Source organism: Lagenorhynchus albirostris, chromosome 17 (genome assembly GCF_949774975.1).
Source record: "Lagenorhynchus albirostris chromosome 17, mLagAlb1.1, whole genome shotgun sequence".
Taxonomy (NCBI): Eukaryota; Metazoa; Chordata; class Mammalia; order Artiodactyla; family Delphinidae; genus Lagenorhynchus; species Lagenorhynchus albirostris.
The window spans coordinates 71,548,460-71,564,006 of record NC_083111.1 but is presented as its reverse complement, the minus strand read 5'-3'; the positions used below and the strand labels follow the sequence as shown (position 1 = coordinate 71,564,006).

The 15,547-nt window shown below is 39.6% G+C and overlaps 1 protein-coding gene across 4 annotated transcripts in view; it reads left to right on the top strand.

Moving 5' to 3' along the window:
- CYRIB (CYFIP related Rac1 interactor B) overlaps positions 1-15,547 on the top strand; it is a 154,763-nt gene that overhangs the window by 102,952 nt on the left and 36,264 nt on the right. For 2 of the 4 annotated variants that reach the window (XM_060127684.1, XM_060127683.1), the window contains one exon: positions 11,268-11,425. The exons of the other annotated variants lie outside the window; for them this stretch is intronic. The gene's annotated coding sequence lies outside the window, so the exon portion shown is untranslated. The remainder of the gene's footprint in view (positions 1-11,267; positions 11,426-15,547) is intronic. 4 annotated transcript variants of the gene reach the window in all.

The following is a 15,547-nucleotide window of genomic DNA, read 5'->3' as shown; positions in this document are numbered from 1 at the left end:
TTGTTTTTTTTCCTTTTTTTCGGTCGCGGTCCTTGATTCTTTCTATCAGTGTGATCTGACTCTGATGCCATATTCTAAAGATGTTCTTAAAAGCTGCACTGTCAGCGTCATTGGAATAAGCCCCACTTTTAAAAAACTAATTTGCTGCTTTTGCCCAAGTCACCAAGTTTCTCTAGTCCTCAGTTCCCTTCTTTTATGAATTTAGAGAATTGAGCTACATGATTTCAAGTCATTTCATGAACCTTATATTCTGGCCTCAGATTTTCTATCCCTTGTCATTCCCTTCATTTCCTTCCTTTCTCTTCTCCTTTCTCCCTCCCAGCAACTTTAGACATATGGTAAAAAGATTCAAAGTAGTTAAGTGATTTGACCTTGGATTTATATAAGTGTTGTCCTTGTATATGCTATGAGAAACTTTAAAAGCTATAATTATTGGGTAGCATACTTAATTCAAAAAAGTTTATATGATATACACATACTGCATTTTGGTCTTACTTAATGGTTTCAAAAATTCATTTAAAAGTAATATGCTCCACTATACCGAGAAACAGTAGATTACCTCCAATTTTTTGTAAATCAGTTTTTTTTGGTTTGTTTTTGGGTAAATCAGCTTTTATAACATTAGTTAGTGAAAGGTATCAGACCATGGTATTTGAAAATAATTATAGAGTATGTTTGTTAAATTTACTGAGGGAATCTGTCTACTCTCTAACTGAAGTAAAGTACTATTTTTAAAAATGATATAAATAAAGCATATATAAGTGGTTTTAATTACCACCTCCTCTGAAAGATCAAAGTGTAATGAATGACCCCTGTTGGAGTCTTTTTAGCATTATCTCTTAAGAGAGATATCATATAATCTTTTAAGATACTGATTTAAAGATGTACAAAATGTAGAAAAATTATTGAAGTATGTATCTTAAAACTTATATGATTACAAAGAAGAGAAAATTTATATTTTGTTTTTGTATTCTGTTTGATTATGATGAGCCTGGAGAAGTTATGTGTAAGAGATTTTAATTTAAGTTCAAGAACAAGGAAAACGTTTAAATTCCTTTTATTTTTAATTTTTTTATAAATTTATTTATTTTTGGTTGCGTTGGGTCTTCGTTGCTGCACGTGGGCTTTCTTTAGTTGCGGCGAGCGGGGGCTACTCTTCGTCGCGGTGCGCAGGCATCTCACTGCAGTGGCTTCTCTTATTGTGGAGCACGGGCTCCAGGTGCGCGGGCTTCAGTAGTTGTGGCTCGCGGGCTCTAGAGCGCAGGCTCAGTAGTTGTGGCCCATGGGCTTAGTTGCTCTGTGGCATGTGAGATCCTCCTGGACCAGGGCTTGAACCCGTGTCCCCTGCATTGGCAGGCGGACCCTTAACCTCTGCGCCACCAGGGAAGTCCCTAATTCCTTTTAAATTCCTTTAGCGTGCCAGGCTCAAACAGAACAATCTGACAAGGTAGAGAAATATTTAAGGACATTTCTTAGTTAGCATCTGTTGTCTTTTTCTAGTCATCGTATTTTTTTTTTCTTGAAATTTTTTTTCTGTGAGAGTTTTATTCCTAATTTAGAAATTTTAATGCTGGTACTGAATTTCTTTTAGGAATAATTGAAAAATTTCTTAACTCCTTTTGGATAAATTATGTGTACTTTTATTTATGACCAAGAAGCAGTATGGCCATATGGTTAAGAGAAATGTTGGGAGCCAAATTTCCTCAGTGAGAATTCCACCTTCATTGTTTACTAATTGTTGACCTTGAGCAAGTTACTTAATCTTTCTGACCTCAGGTTGCTCAGAGGTAAAATAAGGATTATGGTGCTAACTAACCACATAAAATAGTTGAGGATTTTATGAGATAATACTGTATCTGTAATACTTTAGCATATTATGTGATACACAGTAAGATCTCATTCATTGACTTTTACTTTTCATTTAGTAATTACTTTCAATTAGCACCTCTGCGAGGTGCTTTGGATATAAAAGTTAGGTTATAGTTGCTCAGGGAAAAATGAATTCTGTTGCCCTTAGTTCCTTCAGTCTGTAATGTTTAAGAAGGTCCTTAATTTCCTAAATAAACCCTTCTAAATAAAGTTCTTTCAGAAGCTAAATCCTCGTAATTACGAGACAGGAGATTATCTTGTAATTTTTTGCATACGTGAGCGTGTGTGTGTGTGTGTGTGTGTGTGTGTGTGTATAGTCTGATGCATAACTTTCTTTTACCTCAGTTTAATATATTTTAAGCTACTTCAAATGTTTGATGAGTTGTCAAGCAACACAGGGATTGTTTGGTTAGTTTGTTTCCAAGAGGCCAGTGGAAACTGGGACCAATGAGGAGAAATTAACAAGTGGGTGAGTTTCAGCTTAATACAAGTTTTGTGTGATTCTTGAGGGTTGAATTCATGTCAGATTAAGTGTGTATCATTTGATTATTGGCTGAAGTTTCTTAACAAGTTTTTAAAAATTGACTTGAGTCTAAAAATTTGTCATTTGAAAACAGAATGACTTACTCTTTGGATGTAGTCGTGCGGAGTAAAGTATTTAAGTAGAGGCTAAATGACTATTTGGCATAGATCGATGTTGTAGAATAAGTTCTTACTAAGGTTAGATGGTCAAGCTTGAGTCTTCCATGTTAGTGCATGTCTTAGTTTGGGCTTCTTTAACAAAGTGTCATAAACTAGGTGGCTTATAAACAACAGAAGTTTATTTCTCACTGTTCTGGAAGCTCAAAGTCCAAGGCCAGCGTAGATGGTCCCTTCCTGGTCTAAGATTCACTTACTCATTGATGATTGGATATTAAGCCATCCTGCCTGATAGCTTTCACTCCTCATGGCGACTATTAATGTTAAGAAGAAACCTCAGTCCACCAAAAAAAAAAAAAGGGACTTCTCACTTCAGAGAATACTTTATCTTTTTAGTTCAAATTATGAGGGAAAGTAGAAGGACAGTTTTTTTTATTTTCATTTTTTTGTCCGTGCTGTGCGGCATGTGGGATCTTAGCTCCCCAACCGGGGATCGAACCCATGCCCCCTGCAGTGGAAGCACAGAGTCTTTTTTTTGTTTGTTTGGCTGCGTGGGGTCTTTGTTGCTGCGTGTGGGCTTTCTCTAGTTGAGGCGAGCGGGGCTACTCTTTGCTGTGGTACGTGAACTTCCCATTACAGTGGCTTCTCTTGTTGCGGAGCACGGGCTCTAGGCGCGTGGGCTTCAGTAGTTGTGGTACACGGGCTCAGTAGTTGTGGCTCGTGGGCTTATTTGCTCCTCGGCATGTGGGATCTTCCTGGACCAGGGCTCTAACCCGTGTTCCCTGCATTGGCAGGTGGATTCTTAACCACTGCGCCACCAGGGAAGCCTGAAGCCCAGAGTCTTAACCACTGAACTGCCAGGGAAGTCCCGGAAGGTCAATTTTTAAGAGCCTCTTGACCATTTCAATCATAAAAAGATAACTAGAAATGCTTATTCCTATATATCAAATCCTGGAAGATTTCCTTGAGATTGGAGGTCTCCTGCTTTCCCCCCTCTTTCTCCTCCTCTGAAATCTCTGAGGGGAAAAGAATGATGACAGGTTCATATTTTATCCTTTCACTACCTTGAGACCTCCTAACCTGGCATTGAGGCCCAACTTCCTTGCCGTTTTTGCTGTAGTTTGGTGGCTGGGAGAGGAATCAGAGGCACTCTGATTCCTGGAGGGTGAGGCAGAATGTTTATATGTAGTGGATGAGAACCTCTGTAGCCCTTAACCTCCGTGCCAAAATATATTAAAAAGCGATTTTTCTGAGGATGACTGTTGTGTTGTAGGATCAAGATTTTAAGAATTTGGGCTCTCGTTGCTGTAATGCATAGGAACACGAGAAATACCGATGATGATTAGCTCAGTGGTGATAAAGGGTGTTGTGGGAAGGTATCAGTGCTGTCTAGACCAGCTTTGATGTGTTAGCAGTAAACCTTTGCCTGCTAACCTTGCCCTTGATTGGGTTTCTCAACTTTGTGGAGCTTATATTTGCATTACCCCTTTGTAGGCAACACATTCCATAAACTTACTCCCTACTTTGTGTGTTTTTTGTTTGTTTTTTTTTGTTTTTTGGCCGCACCACACGGCATGTGGGAATCTTAGCTCCTTCACCAGGGATCGAACCCGCGCCCCCTGCAGTAGAAGCGCAGAGTCTTAACTGCTGGAACCTCAGGGAAGTCCCACTCCCTACTTTGTAAAGTTGCAGTTTGTTTCATTTGACCTAAAGCTACACCTTTTACAGGATGCCCTTCGTTTAGATATGCTCTTCTTTGATGAACAAGCTTTTTTTACTTGAATTTTAATTCATTCATTAATTCAGCTAATGTTTATTGAGTAGTGACTGTATAATAGAATGTCTGCCAGAGGCTAGAGGTTCAAAGATGAAAAAGATGTTTGGAAGAACTTTCCCATAAAACTCATCAATGAACTGATGTGCTCTATCTTCTGTAAACTGTTCTGTAGAAAAGAAAGAGCCAATATATAAAATATCAAAACCAGATAAGAACAGAGAGAAAAATTACTGGTTGGTCTTACATGAATAATCCAAAGTAAAATATTAGTAAATCAAATCTAGGAATATGTATTTCTTTAACTGACCAAATAGAGTTGGTCCCAGGAATGCATGGATGGTTTAGAAGTAGAAAATATATTCATGTAATCTACCATATTCATAGATTAAATGAAAAAATTGTTGATATTTTATAAAAAATGGCAATTTTGCCTCAGAATAATATATATATATATGTATATTTAATGGAAAATCAAATCAAAGTCCCATCGAGATTTTTTTTTTGTAGAACCTGACAATCACATGAGTGAATAAAAGGCCAGGAATTGCTAAGGTAGTTTTGAGGATGAAGCATTACTTAAACAATAAGCACAGACCACAAAAATATGATGAAAAATTGGATTGCATGGAACAAAGGGCACCATAAACAAAGTTAAGACATATTACGGACTAGGAGAAAGTATTTGCTATGTATATAAGCACCAAAAGATTGGTATTTAGAATTCCTAAAGCCCAGTTGGGGGAAAAAATGGGTGGTGTATCAGTTGGAGTCAAGTTAGGAAAACATACTACTCAGTATTTCAAATAGAGGGAATGTAACATAGAGGATTGGTCATTAAAGGTATTAGAAAGACTGGAAGAGCAAAAGGGAGAAGGAGAGGAATAGAGTGACAAAAAAAGGTGGGGTGTTGCCTGCTGCCACCAGAGTTAAGCTGCTACCTCTGCTAGACTTCTGTCTCTAACTGGGGCATTGGATACTGGAATCACCCCAACCAAACTTCTCCTACAGCAACTGCTAGTCTGTGTTGGCTAGAAACAGGAAGCTTCTCTCTTTCTTCAGCCTTCTCCTCGCCCTCTAGTGCCGCTTATCGAAATAACCTAACAGGAACCCAGCTGGCAGGGCAGGATGTCTAGGGGATGTCGTTTACAGATCCGAAGCCCCAGCAGTATGGAGTAGAGTAGTGTATGCAAAGGTGGGTGTGGGGCTGAGAGACAGTGGAAAAAATAAATGGCACAGGTGGCAAAGGATATGAACATACATTTTACAAATGGCCTATAAACATACAAAGAAATACACATTTATTACTGGTAATCAAGAAAATGCAAATTAAAACATCAGATATTTCACAATCTAAAAATTAAAGCTTGAGGTTTTGGAGGCTAAGAGAGAGGAAGTCTTTTGCTAGTGGAACAGTGCATTGATAGAAGTACTTTGGAGAGCAATTTGGTACAGTTTAGTAAAGTTAAAGCTGCCTTTTGATTTCTAAATAGCTGTTCTGTGGAAACTCTTCTACATGGGCACAAAGTATGGGTACTGTGTGTAAAGTAGAACTCGTTAATAGAGAGAAATTGAACATCCATTGTCCCTCAGTAGGGGAATGAATAAACAAACTGGTTTCTTTGAACAGTGCCGTAGTATGTAACATCTAAAATGACTGAACGTGGATAATTCTCAAAACACCATTGAGTGGGAAAAGTGAGTTTTAAAGGAATATGGACAGTGTGTCATGTATGCAGATTGAAAAGCAGAACAATACTATGTTGTTTATGAATACGTACCTTCACAGTAAAATTTTTAAAATATGTTTGGCAAGGAAGCATGTTTTGAAGATGCTGATTACCTTAGGAGATGTGAGAGGGGAAGAGAGGAAAGTTGGTTGGGAGAGGTTGGGAGATTAACTACACAAAAAAAGTAGGCCAGAGTCTGAAGCAACTATGGCACAAAGTTATTGCTGGGTGGTAGAGTATGTGAATATGATATTTTTAATGTTTGAATTATTTACTAATTTAAAGAGATAGAAAATAAGAAAATTAAGAATCAGCTCCTCTGGGAAGCCTTTGGTTAGGTGTTCCTTTTTCTGTATGTTCATAGAGGTGTTGGCATGCTTCTGTATGGGAGCATGCCACATTATCTGTCTGGTCTCTTCCAGTTGTCTGAGAATTTTTCAATGCCAGCTATTCAGTCTTTGTCACAGTGACTGGCAGATAGGAGCCAGGGAAAGATTGTTTGATTTAAAACAGCAATAGCAGCAACCAGGCACTGTAAACAGCTAGATATAACAGTTAGGGTTTTATAATGGTAAGATTTTCATTTAATAGACCATCCATGCATTGCTGCATGTGTTTTGGGAGAGTTCAGGCACCTGAATTCCGCTCTGGTCATTTTTGTTGGGCATCTTTGAATGAGCCACATGTCTTCTCTGAGGATCAGTGGCTTTAGTTTTAAAATTTTTAGAATTATTGATACAGACAAAAGAATGTATACCTTTATTTGTGAATTTAAAAACCTAAAAACAAAAGATTTCCATGAATCCACCAGTAATTGAGGGACTAGAGTATTTCCTAAACCTTTGAAGTTTCCCAGTCCTATGGCCCTGTCCCTTGCCAGAGATAACCAGTATCTTAAATTTTGTGTTTATCATTCCCTTGCATTTTAACATGTATATTTTTACCACCTATAGGTATATATAATTTTTTCCTGTATTTGAAAATAGTGGTAAATTTTAAGAAAGTGAATTCAGTTCAGTGATCATATTTTTTTAAAGAGAAACTTTCATAATAAATCCTTATAAAATAGGTAATTCTGAGTTTCAATTTTGTTTTGTTTTGCTTTAATATTTCCATCACACACCATCCTGTATACTCCTAAATTATTTACTTCAGAACTTTGTACTGTTCCTTCTCATAACCTTTGTCTGTCCCTGAATACAGGACGTTAGAGGAGGAAGCATTTCTTTCCTCTAAATTTGCAACTCAGGCAGCTAATTTGCATTGGTGGTTTAATTTTTAATGGCTGGGTACATAGAAGAGTACTAGTACTAGTAATCTTTGAATCAAACTCCAAGATGCCATGACAATCTGATTTAATACTCTTTTATTATGGCTCACTTCCATTTAAGGAGCAACATTGGTCTCCTAATTTATTGTACTTATTGCACATAGCCAGGCATCCTAGTGAGTGTTTTATTTAAAATAGCTTAACTGGGAATTCCCTGGTGGCACAGTGGTTAGGAATCCACCTGCCAATGCAGGGGACACGAGTTCGAGCCCTGGTCCGGGAAGATCCCACGTGCCAAGGAGCAACTAAGCCCGTGCGCCACAACTACTGAGCCTGCACTCTAGGGCCTGCGAGCCACAACTACTGAGCCCACACGCTGCAACTACTGAAGCCCGCGCGCCTATAGCCCGTGCTCTGCAACAAGAAAAGCCACCGCAGTGAGAAGCCCGCACACCGCAACGAAGAATAGCCCTGCTTGCCACAACTAGAGAAAGCCCACGTGCAGCAACAAAGACCCAACATGACCAAAAATAAATAAATTGAAAAAAAAATTTAAAAATAAAATAGCTTAACTAAAATTTTTCTTTTTAAAATACTAAATTTAAGTGTATCCACTAGATGTCAGCATATCGTACCATATGTAGAATCAGCGCCAGAACAAATGTGAGACATTCAGTCTACCAAGTGAACTGACCTGTGTAAAGTCACATATTTTGTGATAGAGTCAAAACTAGAAATCAAGTCTCCCAATTTTCATTCCATTCTTTGTTTACGTCATATTTCTTTAAGGCAAGTAGCTTAACTCCATGTTAATCACTAGACTAATAAAATACATTGTGCTAGGGATTGGTGGTGAGATTTTAGTACTAGTATGATGGTATTGTAGCTGCATCATGCTTCTCTTCCTTTATATTGCAGAGTAAAGAGAATCAAAGAGTCACTTTATTAAGAGGTACACTAATACCTGGTGATGATAGATTAGATAGTGTTGGTAAGGTTAAGAATTAAGCTACTCTCTGTGAGTTCCTCTGTATAAGTCAGATTTCAACTAGGAAAGCAGAAACCTTGCTAGATATTTTAAAACAGGAAATTTAATATATGTATTTATTTACGCAAGTGTTGGAAGCCTGAGCAAAAAGAGGATGCTGGGGTCTGTGTTTTTACTTAAAACAACTTCTGTCACCAATTCTGGACTGTTTTCCGGCACCGCCTCTGACACCAAATGTGTGGGCTTTTTTCCCCACACCAGCCAGTTCTTCAGCTCTCCAGACACTGTCTAGGTGTCCTATAATTCATTTAATTGTAACACTATGTGGAGTGAGTGTAGACCCCACAGGTTAAGGGCTGCATCCCATAAGACTGCCCTCCACTCCAGACGCCTGTCTCAAATCCTAGGCCTCCTCTACTTCTGACCAACCAGCTCGATATTGGGGCTTCCCACGACCCCCTTCTCAGGTTCAACAAACTGCTTTAATGACTCACAGAACTCAGGAAAACACTTACTCGTTCCAGTTTATTATAAAGGATTTTATAAAGGGTACAAATGAACAGCCAGATAAAGAGGTACATAGGGTGAGGTCTGGAAGTATACTGAGCGTAGGAGCTCTGTCCCCGTAGAGTTGGGCTGTGCCACCCTCCCAGCATGTAGGTGCATTTACCAACCGGGAGGCTCCATTATGTAGGCATGACTGATGGTAAATCATTGGCTATTGATGGTCAAACTCAATTCTTTTTTTACAATTAAAAAATGTTTAATGCCACCCATGACCCTTCGATTACAGAGTATATTCATTGGAGAGAATAAAATTCCTTAACCTGACGTCTAAGGCTCGCTCTCATTTGACGTCAAGCCATATTTCAGTAGAGCAGAGTGGCTAAGGGCACATGGAGACAGGCCGCCCCAGCCAGAATCCCAGCTCTGTGGGAATCTCCAGTCCTTCTCCCCTCCCCAGAGGTCAGGAAATGGGGCTGAAAGTTCCAACTCTATAGTCACGCCTTGGTCTTTGTGGCAACCAGTCCCCATCTTGAAGCTAAGTAGGGGCTTGCCAAGTATCATCTAAAAAACAAAAGAGGCTCCTGCCACCCAGGAAATTCCAGGGATTTAGAAGCTCTGTGTTAGGAACTGGTGATAAAGGCCAAATATATATTTCTTATTATATCACAAGAGGTAACTGAGATATTTTGAAATTTAAAAAAATGATTTATTTATTTTTGGCCGCATTGGGTCTTCGTTGCTGCACACCAGCTTTCTCTAGTTGTGGCGAGCGGGGCCTACTCTTCATTGCGGTGCACGGGCTTCTCATTGTGGTGGCTTCTCTTGTTGCGGAGCACGGGCTCTAGGCACACAGGCTTCAGTAGTTGTGGCGCACGGGCTCAGTGGTTGTGGCTCGCGGGCTCTAGAGCGCAGGCTCAGTATTTGTGGCGCACGGGCTTAGTTGATACTCAGCGTGTGGGATCTTCCCGGACCAGGGCTCGAACCCATGTCCCCTGCATTGGCAGGTGGATTCTTAACCACTGCACTACCAGGGAAGCCCAGTAACTGAGATGTTAATGGTAACCACAGGAAGTAACCATTACTCCTAAAGCTGGGGGAGAAAAGGCAAGAGGTGGATTAGGCAGAATTTAGGTGTGTGAAGGAGGAAGGCTGGAAGCTTAGACCTCTGAAGGGGGCCAGGCATTTTGCTGCTGCCAGGAGTTCCACAAGAAGCTAGAGCTTGAAACCATAGCTGTCTTTTGCTCACAGGAAATGCTGACAGGACTTGAAAAACAGAAAGAGAGACCTTCTTTCTTCCCACCTTCTAGTTTTCTTTTAGTGGTTCTCACTGATGGAATATACTGAGAAGTCAGCTGACAAAGTAGTCTAGGACGTACACTTCACAGCTTCCTTTCCCCAACATCACAGAGCAGATTATAGAAGGATAAGCTTGGGGGTGTGAGAAATAGGTAACAAACCGTCACTGTCCACCTCTTTGACTCCACGGCATTCGTTTAGCCATGTTGATTTAAGGACGACAATAACAGCATTTTCATGCTTCCTCTCAGAATTTTTGTTCTTGGATAGCTCATGCTCTAGGGTTACAGGTGGAACGGGAAAAACACTGTATGAATCCAGAGTCCCAGAGAGGACGCTGAGTCTACTTATTTTGCAAGTTCAGTGGAACCAGATGTGGGGAGAGAGTTGCAGTCCTGGGAGCTCAGGTTCTGCTTAAGCATGTTTACCACAAAAATATCAGAAAACAGCAAGGGCAAGAGCAAAAGGGAAATCTCGGTTGTGCTATTTAATGAACAGATATTTGTTGCCAGTCACTGTCATTGTGTTAGAACAAAAGATTCTGTTTAGCAGCTTCTCTTGTTGGGAAGAAAGGGGGAAAGGAAAGTGGAGAAGTAGGTGTGAGAAGGTTAGGGTGTGATGTGCATTTGCAGTGCCATCAGGAAAGCAAATGGCTTAACGTCTTGATAATTATTACACATACTTTTTGATAGACTTGCTTGAGTTGGTTATTTCTCTCCATTATACTGGCACTCAACTATTTCAGCTTCTTACGTAAAATTATCATGTTTAATACCATTAACTGCTATGTTCCTAATGTGAGTTGCAGCATTATCAGAAGCTAAGAAGGAATTATGATTTTACTTCTCCTTTGAATTATTGGGTACCTAACTGATCCTTTACATAAAAGAAATACCAGTGGATCCACCTATTTACAGTCATTAAATTAATTCATTAGATACTTATTGACTATTAACTCTGCCCTATGTTGAATATTTCCTTTGTGTACTTGTATCAGGTACATCAAATACACATTTGGCCAATAATCAATATTCAGCCAAGGCCAAAGCTGAAAATCATCACAGAATGAACTTCTGAGATGCATGAATAAATCTGAAATTTTATCAAAATTTAATTATTATAATGTTATTAATTGTAGTAGTCAGATTTTAAAAGTTTGATATATTGAAATTTTTATTCTTGCCCTGTTGTCAGCTGCTGGATCACTCCTGGAGTCACTTCTGCTGTTCATTATTAAATCGACACTTGCTTTCAAATCATGTGGTGATGCAGTTTAGGAGCAGTTCTGCAAACAAGACTTTGTGCACTGTTTGAAAAAGATGGTGCCTGGATTTCAGAGGCAGATGTGCTAAGTGAGATTGTTGATATCATTTGAATCATTTTGAAGTTTCTACTATTTTAGCCTGTACTTTCTGCTTTATGTAATCATTTGAGAAATGTTTATCCTTAAACCTTAGACCTAGAAATGTGGCGCTGGAGTTACATAACTGGTTTTCAGGATAGTTTCTTCTTGCCTTTCACTTTTTTATTCACCAAATTGCAACATTTTCTGTGTAATAGATTGATTAGAAGGCTTTTTTCAGCATGTGTCGTATCATATTTCTGTAATTGCTCTCTTCCAGCACATCAATTTTGTTATTTCGTCAACAGGCTCCAGCAGGTGGAAGTTATTAGTGATTTTTTTTTGCTGTTGGCATTAATTATCTTAGTGCAATATTGTTGCTTTTTACGTTAAAGCAGATTTTTAAACATGTAATAACTACTTGGTTGAATATATGAATGGCAAAGCGATTCCAGACTCCTTTGTATCTCTGGTAGTTTGTCTTTGGAAGGACAATTATTAAAGCGATTCTTTATTTTTTGCTTGTGCAAAATATTACGTTTTGTGATGTTACATTGTGTTATAGTTTTTGAATACACAACCGAAGAGTGTGAACTTGTGATTCCTGGCCTTCATCATGTGTGTACCATTGTCAGTGAACATTGTATCATATTTTTCATTACTGATTTTCCATTCTGTTAATATTGCTTCAGAGTCACGGTACATGTTACATGAGAACCAGAAATTTCTTGGTTGACAAGTAAAGCAGAAGCATAGTTGCATTCCAGAGTAACTCACCATCTTGTCAGTTTTAAAGATTTTCAGTTGCTTCTACAGGGCTGAATATCTGTAAGATTGAGAAATAGCATATTTAATATTAAGTAATATTTTATATACGACAGCATATAGTTAAGGAACATTGTCTGGTAGTATGTTTTCTAGAAGACCTTTTTGCCTAGGATTCAGAGCTTGGGTAAATATAAGAAATTATTTGTATTTAACACTAAAAATGGTAGTTTCTAGTGATCATTTTGACAAGTTTTTTCACATTCACACTTTTTTTTTTTTTTTTTTGCAGTACGCGGGCCTCTCACTGCTGTGGCCTCTCCCGTTGCGGAGCACAGGCTCCGGACGCGCAGGCTCAGCGGCCATGGCTCAGGGGCCCAGCTGCTCCGCGGCATGTGGGATCTTCCTGGACCGGGGCACGAACCCGTGTCCCCTGCGTCAGCAAGTGGACTCTCAACCACTGCGCCACCAGGGAAGCCCACATTCACACATTTTTAGTCCCCGTAAATTGGAAGAAATGGGATTGTATTAAGGCATTCTTATGAAATCTATTGTTTGGTGGTTTTATTAGAACAAAGTATGTTTTCAGTATCTCCTTATTTTCTTAACACCACATTTCTCTGCATTTTTTATGCATTTATCTGAGTTGAAGATGGTAATGGATATTGGCTTGATTTTGGAGTTTGTCCTCCTTGTAAAATTTTGAGGGGACAGAATTGACACTCTGCTTTTAATTTTTTATCAGAAGATGTGAAGAATTCCCAAATAGGACTTTCTTGGAGGATGTATGGTCTAAAGGAGATTAAATAGAATAAGCTTTAAAATGTGGGTTTAAATTTTAATGTTATGAGTGCTGTTCGGTTTTACAAAGATCAGAATTCTGATACAGGCTCGTCTCGATTCTTATTTATATTTTGGAGCCATATTTATGGCTGTGGGAGGATACTATGTTCTTCCTAAGTTATCTTGGCAAACTAATTTTCTTGATACTCATAGTGTCTGTCAGTTTATTTCCCTAATATTTAACATTTCAAAAAATTTACATTTTTGTACATAAAATTAATGGTTTTTATGGGAGGATGGGGGGAGGGAAGGACTGTCTTCATTTATTTGACTGAGAAGGCAGTGAGCTCTTCCTAAATTCTCAGACCATTTTTTTTCTTTTTTCAACTTAGAGTTTTCAGTTGTCAGTATTTTGGTCTTTCGTCTCTCCTTGAAATACTCCTGTAATTTTACAGACAAGTTTTTGTTTTCTGTGTGTATTTTTGATCATGGAATTATTCAACACATATTTGTTACTACCTACAACATTGTAGGCGTTACTCTGGGTGCTGGGGATAGAGTAGCATACAAAACAAAGCTCCTGTCTCCTTAAAAGTTCACCTTGCAGTAGAAGACAGACTAAACAGATAATCAGAGGAATGAATGTGTGTTAGCTGGTGCTAACCATCAATTTGGGAAGGGGATAGAGAGGAGAGAGAGGAAGAGGTATTATGGATGGATTGGTGAAGGAGGTGCTCTCTGAGGTGGTCTAATTAAAGCAACGACCACATGAAGTGCAGTAGCTTGTCATTTAAAGGTCTGTGGACAAAGCATCCCAGGCCAGGGAAAGGCAGGTACAGAGGCTCCAAGGAGAGAGAAATCTTGCTGTGTTAGAGAAACTGCAACAGGGTGTTGTGGAGAGTGATGGGAGATGAGGCCAGAGTGAGTTGGGGACAGATCATGTAGGGTTTTGTACGACCTGGTGAGGAGTTTGGATTTTATTCTGAATGTAGGAGTAAGCCATTGCATGTTTTTGAGCACAGAAAGGATGTGGTCCATTTGTATTTTTAAAAGATTGCTTTGCCTCTTATAATAAGAGATTGTAGTAGGAGGCAAAGGTAGAAGCAGTTAGGAGGCTTTGGAAGTAATCTGAGCAAGAGGTAATGGTGGTACAAACCGGACTGGTATAGCAGTGAAGGAAGTGAGGGAGGGCATCCTTTAAGCTAATGATAAAAGTATATTGAGAAGAGAGTGTCATATGCTCCTGACAGGTGAAATAAGGTATGGACTTGAGAATTGACCATTGGAATTAGCAATGGATGTTATTTGATGACCTTGCCAGACCAATTTTGGTGGTATAGGATTGGGCACAAAGCCAGGTTGGAGTGGGCTTAACAGAGGGTAGAAGGAGAGAAATAAAAGACAATGAGTGTAGGCACTCTTCTTAAGGAATTTGCTGCATAGAGAAGCAGGGAATAGGGTGGGAGCTGGGGAGGGAAATAGAATGAAGATAGGTTTTTGTTTTGCATTAAGGTGGGAGAAATAACTGCATGTATGCCAAAGGAAAGGATCCAGAAAAAGAATAGCCATAAAGCAGGAAGGAAGCTCAGGAGAATGTGGTGTCCTAAATGTCAAATGAAGAAAGTGTGTCGGGAAGGAGCAAATGATAAATTGGGTCAAAGGCTATTAAGAGATCCAGTGAGTTGAGGTGTGAGAATTGCCCTTTGGATTTCGCCAGATGAAGGTTTCCGTGAGCTTGACAGGGACCAGCTTCATCGTAGTGGTGGGTGTAAAAGCCAGATTGGAATGAGTTGAGACAATGAGAAGAGGAAAAGTAGGAAGACATAACTACAGACAGCTCATTTGACAGGTTGCTATAAAGAGGACGGGCAGGACGATGTGGTCGGAGAAGGGACGTGAAGCTTTGCTTTTCATATAGAGAATAGGAGAACGGGTGCCCTGAGGAAAGGTTGTCTATCAGGAACAGGTGCAGAGGTAAAGTGAGTTGTTACTGATGAAGAAAGGGGGGTAGAAAGGATAGTAGGTGTTTCCTTTTCTTGGTTTTTGCGGGTAAAAGATCTAGGGAGGTCATTTCTTCATGTGAGGATGGAAGATAGATTGAGACTTGAGGAGATTTTTTTAAAAAGCCTTGGGGAATGGTCAGCTGGTGGAGGGGGAAGAAGAGTGACTGCAGGTAGGAGTAGGGTTGCTAGGCTAACCTGAGAGTGCGCTTCATGTCTGTGGTCACACGTTGAAAGCAGTGGTTCTTAACTGGGGGCAGTTTTGGCCCCTAGGGAGTATCTGGCGATATCTCGAAACGTTGGTGGTCACAGCCGGGTGTGGGGTGATACCAGGTGTCTAAGGGGTAGCAGCCTGGGATGCTGCCAAGCATCCCACAATGTACGGGACAGCCCCGCGACAAGGAATTATGGTCCGCATGTTAATAGTGCCGAGTTTAAGAAACCGTGGTTTATGGTGAATCTTGTCAGTATGTTTATGAGGTTTTCTTCCTTCTTCCCCCACCAAGAAGTATTTATTAAATTTATAAATAGGCTGTGAAGAAAACTGACACTAAACAAACATAGTCACTTAGATTGCGTTAGGC